Below are 18,285 nucleotides of genomic sequence, written 5' to 3'. Positions count from 1 at the left end.
TCCTTGAGTCATAAAGGAAGGAGGCATAATCTCAACTCGCTGTCCAAACCAGGAGGCCAGCGACATGTGAATTATGATTTCACACAGGAAACCACAGAGACTGGGAGGCCCATGTGGAGGCCCTGCCAGGCCTCCCTGAGGTGATGCACTAGACTTGCAGGGGAGGTGGGGAGTTGTCCATCAGAGAGGGCTCTGCTCCTCCTCCTCTGAGGACTGGCCCTCAGCAGGATCACAGGCCCACAGGCCCACTCCTGCTGAATAGACAGAAGACAAGCACTCATCCAAGAAAGAGGGCTGAGGCTTCACATCCTTAAGCAGGGACCCTAAATTCCTTGAGAATTCACTTGCAGTTAAGATTAGGTAGCTCCAGGCTTTATTTCCAATCTACAAGCCTTATAGAGGCATTAGATCTGAACTCCCAATTGCTCACTCATTCATGCAATGGGCGCTGGAAGTGCAAAATGATTTAAAACACCGTCCCAGCCCTTGAGGTTCTTAAAAAGATGTGGGGAATTAGGTGAGTCAAGGATGGAGGATGAAACCACACAGTGAGGGTGGCTGCACTAGGGGGGAACTTCAGGTGCTGTGGGAGCCCAGAGGACACAGTGGTAATGAAGAATCAGGAATCATTGAGCTGGTAGGACAACAGGAGGTGTGCGCATGTGTGAAAACACTGAGGGCAGCAAAGGGCTTTTGTTTCTTATTTATGACTCTACCAGCTGTTATAAAAGTTGCATAACTTTGCTATGCCACACATCGGCAGTTTGCCCACCAGACCTCTCCCCATCCTTCTCCTCCCTGCTCAGTGCCTATGCAGCTAATTCACATGGACCCCTCAGTTGGATGCCCTGAACTCTGGCTTCTGGTTGGGTTTGGCTGATGGAAGGTACCAGCAAGATACCCAGGGAATGGTGGAGAGTGAGGTCAGGGTTTTCCTCCCCACCCCTCCGCCCAGTGGCTGCCATGCACCACAGCTCCTGCCAGCTGGCCCGTCCACAGGGCTCTCTCTGGTTCTGTAGAACCTCCCTCTCCTGGCCCCTTCAGATGTGAGTGTAAGGGCACCCCATTCTCACCACACCTGAAAACTGCCTCCTCACGGATTCCTGTTACTGAACTCTGCCTGCTTTTAAAAAATATCACTTTAATAAAATACCTTCAAAATGCCCATTTTGAATGTACCATCTGTTTCCTGCCAGGGCTCTGGCTGATGGAATCATCCAGTAAATAAAATTTAGAAAACAAGAAAAGGAAATGATTACCCACAAACCAAAGTCACCTAGCACATGCAAGTTTTAACATTTTGGTATATTTCTTTTCAGCAGTCTTTATGTCCATATGTTTACATAGCTGGCATTGTCACACATATGCAATTTTACCTCATGAACTTTTCAATTAATGCGATATTACAAACATTTTTACAATGATAGTTATCATTTAATGGCATCTACCCTGTTTCAGGTAAAATTTTAAGGGTGTTAATATTACATTATCTCATTTAATCCTCAGAACAACCTCATGAGATAAATATTATCCTTGGGGGCTTTCTGAAACGAAATACTCATCTGGAATGAAGGTAAATTATTAGTGGCCTTCTCTTAGGAGGCAGGGGTTTTAACTTTATACCTTCTTAGACTAGTGTCTCTCTCCAATTTTCTCTGTCAGTAAGAAGCCAAACTGGACAACGTGATCCTCACACTTTACCCTAACCAGTAAGGGAAGTCACTGGGGAAGTCACCAGAGGTTTGTAACTGCATGCCCAAAACATTTCGATGTGGATCTGAACCTGAAACACCACACTGAGGTTAATAAGAGCTATAAACCATGGGCTAAGCACTGGGTCAAATGCTTTAAATGGATTATCTCTCATAATCTCTCTTAACTTCCCAGGAAATCTACAAGGTGGATATTGTTTTATCATCCACCTTCTACAGAAGAAAACATAAGGGCTCAAAGAAATTGAGAGACTTGCCTATGGTCACATAAGGAAGTGCTAGAGAATCTCAATCCCAAGTAATCACCACCATGTAATACACCTACCTGCCTACGCTAAGACATCTCATGGAAGTGAGACAAGGGAGTCAGGATGAGAAAGCCACACACCTCCCAGCTGGGCTGGGCGGGGTCTATGACACCCTCACTGTGTGATGTGCTTCCCAGAACATCAGCCTCATTCCCACCTCTTCATGCACCTGTCACTCCCACAGGCATTCCACCGCCCCCACCATGACACCCTCCCACCCACCCAACCCAGACAGCCCAACGGTAATGTACGCTGTAAGATGCCCCTTTGTCCATTTTGGGTGGTGTCTAAACAACAAGATCTTAATTTTGGTGACACAGAAGCCATGTCCATTAACGCGGGTTACAAAAAAATAATATCCCATAAGAAAATCAGAAAGCAAATGAACATTAACAGATTTTGACACAATTGATCTCAATCCAAAATTCAATCCCAGATTGATTAGCTCGTCAGAAAAAAAAAAAAATTTAAGTGTACATTAATTTCTGATTAAGTTTAATTGGCCACAGTGAACTCAGAAACTATTTGGAGGATTTGCACGATAGTCTCAGGATATAAGACTTGAACATATCTTTTCTAGAAAAACCCAATACCTGACATGAAGTCCAGTGTTGTGAGCACCTGTCAGGCCAGGTAGCTGTCTCCTGTCCCCATGGCCCCAGGCCTTCTCAGAGCACTTGAAAGGAGGGGAACTACCCCCACGGACCCCATCACCTGAGCCATGCATCTTGCGACTGGTTCCTGACTCTGAGTTGAGCAGGAATGATTACAAAAGGTCTGTACCCCATCCTGATGGAAAAAAACAGAGCAAGTTCCATAGTGACAGGTCTAGCCTTGAAAGCACAGAAGAATAGGGCTGCCCCCAGGCCAGAGGACTCACCTGCCTTGGTAAGCTGGCTCCAGACAGCAGTCCCAGTGGCACCTCTCAAAGCTCTCCACGGAGCAAGTCTCTCAGAGTCTGAGCTCCTGCTCCTGGCAGTTGGAGGCCTTCTGGGAGGGGCGGCTCGGAAGCTGGGTGGAGAGCGTGAGGAAGGCAAATGGGAACACAGCCAAAGTGATTTTAAAGAATCGTGTAGGAAACCCTGTAACCGGAGAAGTGACTGAGATGGTACTTACATTTATACTTTGGAAGCATCTGCCTTTAATCAGCGCTTAATCTAACTCTGCAGAAAGCATCATTAATAAAGAAACAGGTTGTTTTTTTTTCTTTGGCCTCATCCAAGTGGGTGAGAGAACAGCAAAGAGTCTATCTGAAAAGCCATGCTGGGCTTCTGCAAGCAGCTTAGCCTGTAGGCCACCTAACCCAGGCGCACTGAGGTTTCGCCCCCCAGGACCTACTAAGGCCCACAATGTGAAATTGTTCATAAGGCAGCCAGTCAGCTGCTCTTCCTTTCTTTTTTCTTGTGTCATCAACACTGGGGTTTCCAACCTATGAAAACACAGGCTTGCTTATGTGGTTGTCATAAAGGACACCAAGAAAACCCTTTGGCCTCCAAAGCAACTCCATAAAGGATCTGTCCTCAAGCCCTGAACTCCCCCAAGTTAGTTTTTGTTAATTCTCGAGGACAACTTAGATCTCTTTGGAAAGTGTCACACCATAAGCTATTTTCAGCCATTGTCACCTTCCAGAGGCTAGCTGACAGCCAACAGGGATAAACAATGCAAGATGGGTGTTTACATGGGGGCAGGAGGTAGGAAGTAGGTTTAAAGGAGTGTTGAAGTAGAATTACAGGCAGATTTGGGTCCTGCCAGAAGTGGCACTGAACACTAGTCAAAAGAACTGGGCATAAATCCCAGCTCTACCACTAAAGCTGCATGGTATTGGATGAAGCACGCAATTTCTCCGAGCCTTAATTTTCTTTGCATAAAATGGGATAATTCTTTCAAACCTCCTTAGTCTTAAGAAGCAAATGTGATCATAGCTATAAAAACACTCTGCAAATACTGGATATAAGTATCTTCATTTTTAAGAGGGAAAAGGCCTGGTTGCTTTTCTCCCCCAACTGACTCAACACCTAGATCCCACGCAGAGAAACTGAAATCACAGGCATGGGATTAGTACCAGGCTTGGCACAATGAATATGCCCTGACTTTTTAAAGCAGGGATCAGAAATTCTAAACCCCTGTCTGATTTCAGAGTGATTCTCAGAATAACAGAAGACCAAAGAATAGGACAAGTACTTAGAGTTAATAAATAAGCATTTTTTTTACTTTTTTATTGTTATGTTAATCACCATATATTACATCATTAGTTTTTGATGTAGTGTTCCATGATTCATTGTTTGCGTATAACACCCAGTGCTCCATGCAGAACGTGCCCTCTTTAATACCCATCACCAGGCTAACCCATCCCCCTACCCTCCTCCCCTCTAGAAACCTCAGTTTGTTTTTCAGAGTCCATCATCTCTCCTGGTTCGTCTCCCCCTCTGACTTACTCCCCTTCATTCTTCCTCTCCTGCTATCTTCTTCTTTTTCTTTTTTCTTAAAATATGTTGCATTATTTGTTTCAGAGGTACAGATCTGTGATTCAACAGTCTTACACAATAAATAAGCATTTTTTATATGGATAAAAATGTGTGTGTCTGAAAAGGTAAAGGAAGCCTCTAAATCCATTATCTTAAAAGGTCCTGGCCTTTTTAAATATAAACTCTTTGCAAATATTATTTTCCTCAGCTATTAAGTCATTTTCTGACTTCTGACTCTGAAGGTTCAGAGAACATCCTAGCTTCATCTTCAAGGTAAATGCAAATGATTCCAAATGTAAGGACTTCTGAAGAGTAACACACCAACACAGGCCACCTGAGCAGTATGGGGTTTGCATTCAGGACTTTCCCCAGACTCACCTCTCCTGTGGAGAACTTGGGGAAGGCAAATATGCGTTTGAAAGCTGAAGCAGAATCCCTGTGTTGAGTCCTCATAATAAGAGGATGCTAACATCAGCACAGGGTCAGGATGGACCACATTTGCATTCCTGAAGCCATTCAGCATTGTCACCTCTCTTGGGTGCTAGCAGGCAGCAAGACCCTGGTGGTCTCAGTCTTGCCATCTGATAAGCTGACCAGCTTCGACATCAGTGGCCAAGTCAGAATCATCAGCTTTAGCAGCAGCCACACGCCCATCTGTTTATTTAGCAAAGATGACATTGAACCTCCACTATTCAGAACATCTGAAAATACCAAAACAAGACCTGAGTCCTTAAGGAGCATGGAGTCTGCTGCATGAGAAAGATGTACAAAGAACTATAAGCAAGAAAGAGGGCATCAGGGAGCTGCAAGCAAGATGCAAACAGAGGTCTCCACAGAAGGGATCAGGGAGCAATGCATTTTGGGAAGATTTCCAAGAGGAGGTAGGATTTGAGCTGAGGCTGAGATAATGAATGAGAACTCAATATGCAGAGCAAGTAGGGATGGACTTTCCAGGAAAAGCCTGAGCAAGGACACACAAGCCTGGAAGGACAGGCCATGTGTAGAGAATCTCAAGTGGTTCTATGAGGATGGACAGGTGACAAAGAGAGGAACACAAAAGAAGAGGAGGTTTTGCATGGCCTTGCATACCACTTGAACACAACTAAGCAGCTTAAATTTGGACTTGTATGGAGTCACAGGCATGGTACTGGCATAATCTTAAGCTTCTGATAATATATAACCACCAAGTCTTCTGTTTCCCTGATGTGCACTACTACTGGTGTCTCACTGACATGCAAGTAAACAATGTTCATGGATAATGCCGAGGGTAGTGACATACACCATAGCAGGTGTGGCAGCTGAAGTGAATGGAACGTTTGTGGGGAAATTTGGAGGGAGCAAACCAACCAAGGGGAACTAACTGGCTGTGACTGATTTATAGTCATCTCTGAAGTCAGAGATGGCCTGAGGAATTGTAGCAGTGGTACCAAAAGCAGCTGCTCTACTCAGAAACCTCCTAAAAGCTGGTTCCTGCATGTTCTGCCCTCCCCTGATGCCACAGGGTCAGCCAAAGGCTTGCACATGCATGTAGAGACTGAGCAAAGGTTTCAATGTCCAGTTCCTGAGGTCTCTTGCAACACAAGAGTGAAGACTGCTCCATCCTCTAACTTCCACAGTTCTTTCCTGGCACCTGCATTTAGCATTTAGTTCACTGTGATTCCACTTTCTGGTATGTATGCTGATATGATGTGTATTTCTGATATGTAATATTGAGGAGTCTTTTGGTTGCAAGTAACAAAATCTTAACCCTAGTATACAGTATAAGCAGAGACTTTATTGGCAAGGATCACAGGTGTTCACATGGAATCCGAGGGAAGAAATGCTATGGACCCTCATGGAATAGAACCCAAAACCGAAGACCTGAAGGAAACTCAGGAAGCTCTGTCTCTCTTCATCTCCTGTTTCTGTTGCTATTCCCCAGCTCTATGCTCCCTTTTTCTACTGTACACTACGTTTCTGTGGTCCTAGTGGACCTAACAGAAAATGGCCATTCTCAACTTCTGTGTTTAAATGCAAAGCCCTTTCATTCTGTGATACAAAAATCCCTGGGGAAGGACCTGAATCATCACACTTGGCTCCAGGGCCTGACTCTGAACCAATCAACAGAGTTCAGGGAGTTGGAGATCAGGCAGCTCTCACTGCCAACCTGAGGATGGATCCAGGAAGAGCAACTCCTAAAGGACACCCAAATGGGGAGAGCACCAACATCACAATGTTTTAAGGATTAAATGAGGCAACATGTATGAACTTCTCTTCATACACTCTTAAATATTATACAAAGATACAACTTTATGGTTCTTTGGGAACCAAAAGACCTGGACTTGAATCCTACCTACATGTAAAAGCTATGTGATCTCTTTTTAAAATTTCTCTAAATCTTGGTTTCTTCATCCAGAAATGGCACTGATAACATCTACTGTCCACAGCATTCATGAGATTTAAATGATCAGGGGATTCTACCACTTCGTGAACTGCAAATTATAAGCTAAAATAAATGTAAGTGGTTGTGGTAAGAGTCAGTGTTCACACATGTGGTCCCCCCCTAACTACAGTGTCCTTACCACCCCACCCCCACAGATAGAAATACACACACTCCAAAGTCTTTATACCCACCATAGTCCCTACCACACTTAAGCTCCAGCAAGTAGTAGCTACAGTGGATTGCTAACTTATTTGCGTAGGAGGGAGAGGGGAATAGGTGGAGGAAGGGAGGGAGGAAGGGAGAGAACAAGGCAGGCAGACAGGCATGCCGCCAGGCTGAGGCTGGGATAGGTGGCCAAGTCTATATGCAAGCCCAGTAAAGGGACTGGCTGGAAGTCAAAAAGGATATAATTAACTTAAGAATCACAATAAACTTGTAGCCACACTTAATAGGTTTCAAATATTTTCTCAATTTACCCTGGCTTCATTCTTCTCGGTTTGCCCTTGTTGAGGAGGAAGGGAAAGGAAAAAGGCAAGGAAAAATCTTAAAGAGACAGCACTCCCAAGCCTGTAAACAAGAGGAACCGGTGTAGGCTTTAAACAAACACTCAGTGGCTTGCCTGACATCAGACCTCTGTGTAGCCACTCCTCAGAGAACACAGAGAGGAAGGGAGTTGAGCTGTAGTGCCAGGAAGAAATATATCTGACCTATGAAACTGCTTTGCCTGACCTCCCTCCCCACCACCCATCCCAGCCCCCCTCCTCAATGCTTCTCTCCAGGAGCCCTTAATACCCTAGAGGCTGAAAGTAGTCTCAGGGCTACAGCTGAGTATCCCTTGAAGAATTCAGGCAGGTTTGCCTCATGATGCCCTAGTTGTTTTGTCATTTCAGCTTTTTCTATGCTTTTTCCTGACTGAGCAGAAAATGGATGTTGGTATTTCTGGAGCAAATTTAAAGCCATCTGGAAATGAATTCACAATGTGTACAGAAGAGAAACAAGGTCTTCTGAGGTTCAAGTTCAGAAACAGAATGACTGGGTGTCACAGGAGGAGTTGGAAGACCCTCCTCCTCTGTTGCATCTCAGGTTAAGTGCTTCACACCAAAACCTAAACTTGATGATACTCACTTCTCTTTATTTATTTATTTTTAAAGATTTTATTTATTTATTTGACAGAGAAAGCGAGAGAGGGAACACAAGCAGGGGGAGTGGGAGAGGGAGAAGCAGGCTTCCTGCCGAGCAGAGAGCCCGATGCGGGGCTCGATCCCAGAACCCTGGGATCATGACCTGAGCTGAAGGCAGACGCTTAACGACTGAGCCACCCAGGTGCCCCACTCGGTTCTCTTTAAAATCGTGGGCCCAGTAGCAACTCTGGCTACCTCCGTAAAAGGTGGCCTAACCCAAACCTCTGGAAGTACTTGAGCCTGTGGCCATCAGTGGCTATCTAAAGAATGTATCTTTTTATCTGTAGCACAGATGTTAGCTGTCTGTCCCTCTGCTGTCTCCTGGACCCACTCCTGCTGTCTCTTGCTTCTGGCCCTGGGGGAATCTCTCTTGGCCTTCCCCAGCCCCATTGGGCCCTCAATTCTTTTTATTCACTTCAATTTCCTACCATCTTTCCTCTCAAGAATGAGGCAAATTTCTTTCCATGCCTTGAGCATAACAGTTTGAAAGATGTTCCCTATTTTTTTAAAAATGCATGCCCTTGGGTCTCATCTGCCATCTCAGGCAATTTATCTGAGTATTTCTTTCAAATAAATAATATGTTCTCTGCAAAAGAAAGTTTAGTAAAGAAGTATGTCTCCACCTGATTGGATTGCCATAATTTGGGAATTAAAGGTAATACTGTCTTATTTTGTTTGCTGTCAATTTTACATTTAATTTTAGAAATTAAAATGGATACCAGAAATTTTAACTAATTTTTTGAGGCCTTATTTTTAAGACAGTTTAGTCTTAAAAGACACCATGAAGTGAGTATGTAGGTACAGGTTTCTAGATTCCTGGAGAGTCAGACTATTGGGGTCCCTCTGCAGCTTCCCCCCCTCTGCTCCTCTCCACTCTCTGGAATTATCTATGCCTTGCCCAGTCAAACCTATCAGCATCTCTGCCCCTTAAGGCCAGTGAGACCACTCATCCACAGCACCCAGCATGAATTTTCTTCTTAGAAGGTGGGTCAGGTTAGAGGGCAGTAGGCACACCCTGACCATGGGAACTTCGATGTACTCCCAGAGCCTTGGGACCTTGCTCAAGAGAAAGGGCCTGTGTGGGTCTCCTTCAGCCCCTCTGAAGGCCCAGGCTTCCCTACCTCCACATCCTTGGGTACATCTTCCACCATCAGGGAGCCCAACAGAACTCAACATGAGGACAGAGCTGCTACCAGGGTCCCTGTGGGGGGCTGAGGGTCTCACAGCCTCAGTGACTCAAAGTTATAGCCCCTGTTGCCCCAATTCTATTATTACCACCCCAGGCCCAAATCCAGAACACAAGTGGCTGATGAGAGTCCCTGAGAACCCAGGTATACATTCACACTCACTCATACATACATACATACACAGAGCAAGAACCCAGCAGAACAGAGATGTGAAAGTGAATATGACCCAGAAAACCTAGTTTCATTGGGGCCACTACCTGATTTCTTCTGTAAGGTTGGGCTCCCCACACCCCCAAACACCATGGGGTTAAGAAAGGGAGGCTCACAGACCTGGTGATCCCAAAGAGGAGACAAACCAGCAAGCAGGCAAATGGCCACCCTGAGTGGCACTGGCCTGGCCAAGGTTCACTTCCCTGACCTTACTTACCTACTCTTATGTCATTGGAGGCTCATGCCCAAATCCACACCTGTGCTCCTGTAGGCCCCTGCATGGATTGCCCTCTCCTCAGAATCCACACCGAAATTCAGAACTCAGCTGAAGCCCTCTCCTCTAGGGAGCTTTTCTCATAGCAAGGTCTTACTTTGGTGACATCAGCTGTCCCCCACTTCCTCCTTTGACCATTTCATGTTGGATGAGCCTCATCACCCCAGTTACATTGAAGGTTGGTCCAGGGCAAAGACTGTGTCCTCTTCCCTTGCATCAGGCAGCACCCAGCCTGGAGTTCATGCTCATAAATTAACATTCAAGCTCCCTATTAAATGGAATGAAGGAAGCTAGATGAGAGATGGCTCAGCTGCTTCCAGAAAGACACTTGTGCTTCAGAGCTCGAGGAAAGCAGGAGGAGGGTGGGAGAGAGGGGGGGAAAGGCTCACTAAAAGCATATGGAATACACAGAAGAGCTGAGCACCAGAACAAAGACTCATTTAAAAGGGCAAAGGAAACACTAGATGGCTGTTAATGGTGAACTGAATATGATAAATTATTGCTTAAATCACTTGGTTTCACTCCTTGTTGTTATGCACAGTTAATTGGAGGGAACAAAACACTGAGCCTGGCTGAACCGGATGGGAGGTGGCAGCAGTCACAGGCTTGCAGCTTCTCCAGGACCACAAAGCCATCACACAGGGATGACAAGCATGGGGCCAACCTCACTCCCTAGCCCCCTGCAGTGGCCCAGTCCCATTATCCACACTCTGGTCCCCTGTGGGCTGTAGCTGTTTGCAGCCAAGTGTCCTAAAGGAGGGAGAGTCAGAGGGGTGGTCTGAGAGGCAGGAGGTTACCTTATGATCCCTTAGGCTCTGAACACCAAACTTGCCCCCACAGGGCCCCACTCAGATGTCTCTCACCCTAAAGAAAGCCAGGTAGCCTCAACAACAGATTTAATCTCTGGTCAAAAACTTGGATTTTGACAGGTTTTTTTCTTATGTTTCTATTCTATTCACTATATATATATCTTAAGTTCCTGCCAAATTATAAAGCACTTAGTGGGGGAGAGGGTTAAGGAGACCCAGAAATGAGTAAGACACAGCTTCTGCCTTTACTCAGTTGAGAGAACAGACATTGAACTCACTGTGGGCTTCATAGAAAAAAAAAAATAATCTTTCTAACACTTAATTTAAGACAAAGAATCTGTTAGAGGCTGGGATTTTATTAATAATCCTGTGGCCAAAGGGAGAAGAAGCAGGCAAAGTGAGCCTGATAACATCAGCAAAGAAAGAAATTTAGAAACATATAGAACTATTAAAGACTAGAATTTCACAAGTAATGTTTACATGACAATTAATTAACAAGGCTTGGGAGTTATAGTTACATGATATGGAAGACAACATTCAAATGTTGAAGTCTACATGTCTACAAGATAATTTAACAAATACTATCAAGAGACATCTTTATGGTTACAGAAATAGCAAAAGAGGGTTATAAAGATATAACACAAGTGTAAGTTTGAAGACCGTGTCCCTTTTCCTAAACATGAATTTAAATTTATATTTAATCTTATGTTTAAAGACTATTCTCAACCTTCAGTTTTACCACAAGAAAAAGTTTTAATTGCTATACTCCTTTCATTAAGTTTTTGTGTAAATAAATGTTATCTCAGGAGAAAAAGCTTTTTCACAAGACTGTTAATTAGAGGCTTACAAGCTCTTCTTAGAGTCAGGAATCAGTACAGGAAAAAAAGTGATTATATATATATACACTACACACACACACACACATACATCTCAGAATTAAACTGCTAACAAAGAACGAAATACGGTTTTTGTGTTAGAAAATGTGAGCTTAAAGAAGACCCTGCAGCAGCATTTCCATCAGTATGGAGAGTTAGATACCTTGAAAATTTTTTTGCAGTTGAAACAACTAATATACTGGATAAAATCATAAAAGATGAAGAATTGGGAGCACCTGGGTGCCTCAGTCAGTTAAGCACCAAAGTCTTGAGTTCAGCTTGAGTCATGATCTCAGGGTCGTGAGATTGAGCCCTGTGTCAGGCTCCACACTGAGCATGGAGCCTGCTTAAGATTCTCTTTCTGCCTCTCCCCCGCTCTTACTCTCTTTCTTAAAAAAGATAAAATAAAAATAAAAGATGGAAAATTAAAACATTTAAAAAGCTCTGAGAACTCTACAGATAAAGACAAAACAGAAACCCTTGAATGGAAAAGTGTTGGAACCAGCTTTTACCTAATGGATCTCTGCCAAGCCTTAGAGACCTTATGTTTCCAATAGATGGTTGCACAGTGTGTGGGACAGGCCAGAAAGCCTAGGGCCCATCTAAAGTGCGATATCTAAGAGTAGTCCACTGTGTAAGATGGGAGCATCAAAGGGCTTATGCCCATAATGCGAGGTGAACAAGAAATATAATCTGCCTCTAGAAGGAGACTGGCAGAAGTAAACACAAATCCTTTCTGGAGAAATTCCACTGTGATCCAGGACCTCAAGCAATTCCCACAATAATGTTTTAATAAAATTTAGCAGTCCACAATCAAAATCACAAAACACACAAGGAAATAAGTCACCATGAGTGAGGACCAATCAAAGCAACAGACAACACAAAGATTTTAGTTTCTAGAATTATCTTACAGAAAATTCAGGAACTAATAAAAAAGCTTAAAAATATGAGGGAACAAGAGACTATAAATAATGATCTTTGCAAATTTTAAAATGAATCAAAAAGAATATCTAGAAAGTAAAATATTTAGTAACTGCAATTAGAAATGCAATACACAATAAAACAGCAGATTAGACATATATGAAGAAAAAATTTTAAAACTGGAAGATATATATAAGGAAATTAGACTAAAGTGCAGCACAGGATACAAAATTATTAAGACAGGTTAGGAGGAACGGAAGATAGATTAAGCCTAATATAAGTTCAAATTGAAGTTTCATAAGGAAGTAATAGAATGAAGAAAAGAACATTCAAAGTATATAATAATAGTGGAGAAATTCCCAGGATTGTTAGAAAAGATCAATCTTCAAGTCCAAGAATCTCAATAAACCCAAAGAAGGGAAAAAATTTTTTAATAAAAAAAATTCAGAACATCAAAAGTGACTAGATTCTAAAAGCTTCTATGGAGAAAAGACAAATCATGTACTAATGGATGGTAATTAAATTGATGGCTGACACCTCAACAGTAATAAAAAAATCCAGAAAGGAACAGAATAAAATGTCCAATGGAACAAGAGAGGGAGAGAACAGTCAATCTAAAATTCCATGTTAACAAATATATCTTTCAAGAACAACAGTGAAATAGAGACAATTTGGACAAAAACTAAGAAGAGTTTATCAACAAAAGATCCTCACTAAAAATATACCTCAAGCTGAAGAAAAATTTTCCCAGATGGAAAGTCTGAGACACATGAAAGGATGCTGAGTAAAAATATGTTAATACGGGGCCCAGCCATCTTGTGAGAAGACTCAAGCATGTGCTCTTGGCTCAGCACTGCCTGTTGCAATCTGTGGAGGAATGTGCCACTGAGCCACCATCATGCCTGGGCACTTACAGAAAGGCTTTGGCTGCATGGTCACCAACTGATTCAACTGGTTATTTGATGAAGAATCAGACCCCTTTGAGGTATTGAAGCAGCAGAGAACAAGAAAAAAGAAGCCAGCAGGGATGGTACTGGGGGCCCTGGGGCCAAGAGGGCAGTTCAAGCCACAGCCCAGACCAACTCCAAGGCAGCAGGCAAACAGCTGCCTAAAGAGTCCCACAAAGACCGCAAGAACCCACTGCCCCCTCAATGTTGGCATGGTTGACAAGAAAGAGGAGACACAGTTGCCCACGGCGCTTAAGAAAGAAGGAATAAGAGGTGCTAGAAGAAGACCTGATAAACAACTGCAGCATGAAGGGAGAATAATTAACAGGAAACCAGAAAGGTGACCACCTCATGAACGACGATTTGAAAAGCCACTTGAAGAAAAGGATGAAGGAGGAGACTTTTCAGTTGATGGACAGATTATTGACTGGCCTATCTGAGGCTGTGGTGGTCTTGGAAGAGGTTGAGGAGGCTGGGGACATGGAATGGGCCAAGGAAATGGATTTGATTCTGGTGACAAACGTGAACTTGATAAGCACCATGGAAGTGACATTACAGTGGCTTGAAGCACAAGGACAAATGTGGAGGTAGCAGATCTCACAACAGGAGAACCATCAAGATGAATTAATAGAGTCCCCAAAATACATTCAAACAAATATGTTATAACTGCAGTAACTTGGATCAATCAAGTGTGACTGAGGAAACACCAGAAGGTGAAGAACATCCAGTTGCAAACACTGACAAAAAGGAGAATGAAGTTGAAGAAATAAAGGAAGAGGGTCCAAAAGAAATGACTTTGGATGAGTGGAAAGCTGTTCAGAATAAGAACCGGCAAAAGGAGAATTTAATATCTGAAAACTAAATGAAGGTGCTGATGGGTAGTGGAAGAAGGGATTTGTTTTTCCTAAATCAAAGAGTGAAGAGGCTCATGCTGAAGACTGGATTATGGACCATCATTTCCAGAAGCCAGCAAATGATACAACATCTCAGCTGGAGGTAAGTTTTGGAGACTTTGGCCACTCAGAACATGGTGGCAGGGGAGGATGATATGGCCTTGGGCATGGTGGACATCTAAACCCCAAACCATAGCAGCAGAACTGACAAGTCAAGTACTTCTGCTCCTGATGTAGATGACCCTGAGGCATTCTCAGCTCTGCCTTAACTGGATGCCATAAGACAACCCTGGTTTTCTTGTAGACCCTCCCATCTGAGGTTTTGCATGCTTAAGGATCCCAAACACCTTAAGAATTAAAAAAAAAAAAAATACTGTCATTCATACCATTCACACCTAAAGACTGAATTTTACCTGTTTTGAAAATGAATTTCTCTCACTACACAGAAGTGACAATATGGTAGTCAGTTTTGTGTTTAGAAATGTATTGGTAGCAGGGATATTTTCATAATTTTCAGAGATTATGCATTCTTCGTGAATACTTTTGTATTGCTGCTTGCAAATATGCATATCCAAACTTGAAATACATGCATGAACAGTGTATCCCAGTTTAAAGGTTCTGTTTCACTTGTTACTTAATTAAGGATTTAGATGTTCTCCCAATCACAAACTGGTTTTAAATACTGGACATAATATCAGTTTTAATACCTGCTTTGCATTTTCATACATGGTCAATTGGGGGCTCATGTAAACTTTGATTTGTCAAATTTTATGCTGTGTGGAATACTAATACTACTTTAATACTACTTTAGTATTTTAACTTAGTTTTAATATTTTCATTTCTGGGGAAAATCTTTTTCACTTCTCATGATAGCTGTTATCTATGCTAAATCTTTATATACAGAAATATTAGTACTTGAACAAATTCAAAGCACATTGGTTTATTAACCCTTGCTCCTTCATGGTTCATTAAGTTCAAAATTATAATTGATTCACAATTTTAACTACATTTACTTTTAAAATGTGTGACTTTCCCATTTTAAAAACCAAATTAGACACTTTGTTGGTGAAAGTTTAAGCTACTTATTATCGATACACATCCTATCAAGAGAAGTAGTTTTATGCGTGTTGGGTTTTTCAACCCTCCAAAGGGTGGATGGAACAAGATGATTTGGGTACTGCATAATATTTAAATTGCAATGTAAAATAAGTGGCCACTCAGCATGATCTGTGTGTGTGGAAGGTCCCAAATCAAAATTGTTCTTCCGTGATCAACAACCCTTTAGCCCTTCCTTTTTCTAAAGAAACCAAAGGGCACTGGTTTGTATGGTAGGATGGGGGAGTATGTTAATTTTTGGAATTTGGAAAGCAGGCAGCCTTACTTTATAAAGCTGCACCATCCATGAAATATAAACCAAAAATCTGACTGTTTCCGAATTTCCTATATTACTATTAATTTTGGTTTTAAGTTGATAGATGCCTGTTCCACAGAAAGTGCTAAGTAAGTATCTTTTACCTCTTCCTCCATTAGAAAATGAGGCTAATGGATTCCTTGAATGGGAGCATCACCACTTTTGAAAACATACATGGAGAGAATTATCAACAAATAGATTTTCTAGGATCTTTTTTTTTTAGCCTTATGCCACACTTATTGGTAAACAAGAAAGGAATCTCATGTACAGTTTTAAAGATCTTTTGTCACTCAGTATTTTCTACCTGTGTACGGTAATATCCAGTTTTTAAAATATTGATGATCTTAAATCATAAAATGTCTGCTATTTGGCTGATTCATTCTCCCATATACTTCTAAAAGAGAAATTGCATAGTATAAGACTTATTCATTTGGATTAGATTAATTAATCTAGTTACCTGCTAGTTTGACATCTTAGGAAGGAAATAATTGGTTTTTAATGATGGATAAATTTTGTGCTGGTGTTTTGGAACTTACGATGCTGAGCATGTTCCACACTAGTGTAAATGTCTACTATAATTTTATACTTACAAACATAAAAAAATATGTTTATATGTGGGTAAAGCTAAACAAACACTGACTTTAAAATTAGTAATAATAACAGTAACAATAAAATGCTTAATTTGAGGGGTGAAAGGTAGTTTAGAAATAAAATACTGGATATCAGGGAGAGGGATTTAAGCATTCTTAGATCCTTGGATTGTAATTAAGTAGGATTCAAATGTTGATTAACATTAAACTAGTGTAGGCACGTTAAAATAACTTGCTAAGAAATAGACACAGAGTGCATAACTTGCAAACAAGTTGAGAAGAAAATTTTAGTAAGAAAAAGAAAAAAAGGCAAGGATGGAGATTGTTGGACATTATGCTAAGTGAAATAAGTCAATCACAAAAAGATTCCACAAACACAAGGTACCTAGGGTAGTGAATTCATAGAGACAGAAAGAAGAATGGCAGTTGCCAGGGGCTGGAGGGAGGGGAAAGTAGGGGGTTGTTGTTTAATGGATATAGAGTTTCAGTTTTGCAAGATGAAAAGAGTTCTGGAGATTGGTCTCATGACAATGTGAATGTACTTAACACCTGAACTGTATACATAAGTAGTTGATGGTAAAATTTTATGTTATGTGTATTTTACCACAATTTTTTTAAAAAAGAAAAAAAGAATAGAGACTGTTTTAACAAATTAGAAAAGAGTACATTATAAAAAGAAAAAAATAAGGTAGTAGAAATATATCTTAGTATATCAGTAATCACTATAAAGGTTAATAGAGCTCTCCACTTTCAAACAATGTTGTCATATTTGATTTAAAATTAAAAATCCAGTTGTAGGCTTGTTATGAGACATAATTAAAACATAAGGAAACAAATACTGAAAGTCAAAGAACGAAAATACACATACTGTCACAAACCAAGTTTCCATATTTATGAGGTTTCTCAGTTTTTTAACAATCAAAGCATCCACTCACACATCACATAAGACATTTCTGCATGCAGGGGACCTTACTGAAAGCCTGGGAGATGGTGGCAGGGCCTGTACATTACAGAAATACAAACCTCTTCAAATCAAAGATTGTACACTCCTGATCTGAACAGTCCTTCTGTCACCCCTCAAAGCCCCAGGCCTCCTGTGACCCCACTGGCTTAATCCTTCTCCCTCCACCCCACCCCTCTCTTTGACAACCAGGGTCTCCAATTCTCCCTGCTCTTCATTCCAAGCAACTCAGCTTTCTCCAGTCCCTCTGTCCAAACCCAGAGGAGCCTTCCTCCTCGAAAGGAAGTGATTTATGATTACATGTAGAATTAGAAGTATCTGGGGAAATAATTTAATATCCAATACTGCTCAGAGTGTGGACCCTTTGAGAGCAGTTGTTCCTAAACAGGGTTGAGAAGCAAACCCTCTGAAAATTTCCCTTCAGGCCCTCTTAATCAGATGTCCTATGGTAGATTTGGATCCATGTGCATCTGCTAAAAAAAAAAAAAAGAAAAGAAAAAGAAAATGACGTGAATAAAATCATTGCTGAGTACACAGTGATTACTCAAAACAAAACAAAAAGAGTGGGTTTCTGCTTCACTGTGAATTTCTCCAGGCTAGTCCAGCTCTCGTAGTTTGTCTGAAATGTTGCCACGGTTTCTCCCCTGGCCAGCCTGCCTCCATTCCTCCTCCCCTCCATCTGTCCTACCCATGCCAGTTCTGAGACCAGAGCTGCTCAGATGGCTTGGAGGACTCCCCGGTAGCTATTGAATAAGAGTTACACAACCTTGAACATGTCACTTAACCTCTCTGTGCCTCAGGTTCTTCATCTGTAAGTTATAGAAAACAATAACTTACATGAGGCATGAGGTTGATATAAGAATGAAGAGTTAGCATTTGTGAAGCATTTCAAACATTGCCTGACACATCATAAGCACTCAACAAATGTCAGTCGTTACTACTGTTTATGTTATTTTTTTGTTCTGTCTTGTTTTGGTCACAACTGTCCACACTGCAGATAAAGCTGCACACTATGGCCCTATCCTCACCTGCCTTTCTAGACTCATTTCCCACTGTGACTCCACTCCCCCCCCCAAATATGCCTATGAGTTCCCATTTCTGTACTTTGGCTCACTCTGT

The 18,285-nt window shown here is 41.9% G+C and overlaps 1 pseudogene; it reads left to right on the top strand.

The window, feature by feature from the left end:
* Nucleotides 1-13,262: 13,262 nt before the first annotated feature.
* Nucleotides 13,263-14,473, top strand: LOC114212243 (SERPINE1 mRNA-binding protein 1 pseudogene; annotated as a pseudogene).
* Nucleotides 14,474-18,285: the final 3,812 nt, after the last annotated feature.

Source organism: Eumetopias jubatus, unplaced genomic scaffold, assembly GCF_037043125.1.
Source record: "Eumetopias jubatus isolate StellerSeaLion01/CBP00866 unplaced genomic scaffold, mEumJub1_p1.0 scaffold_1, whole genome shotgun sequence".
In the NCBI taxonomy this organism is placed as follows: Eukaryota; Metazoa; Chordata; class Mammalia; order Carnivora; family Otariidae; genus Eumetopias; species Eumetopias jubatus.
The sequence above is the reverse complement of the archived record's forward strand: the minus strand, read 5'-3'. Positions and strand labels throughout refer to the sequence as shown.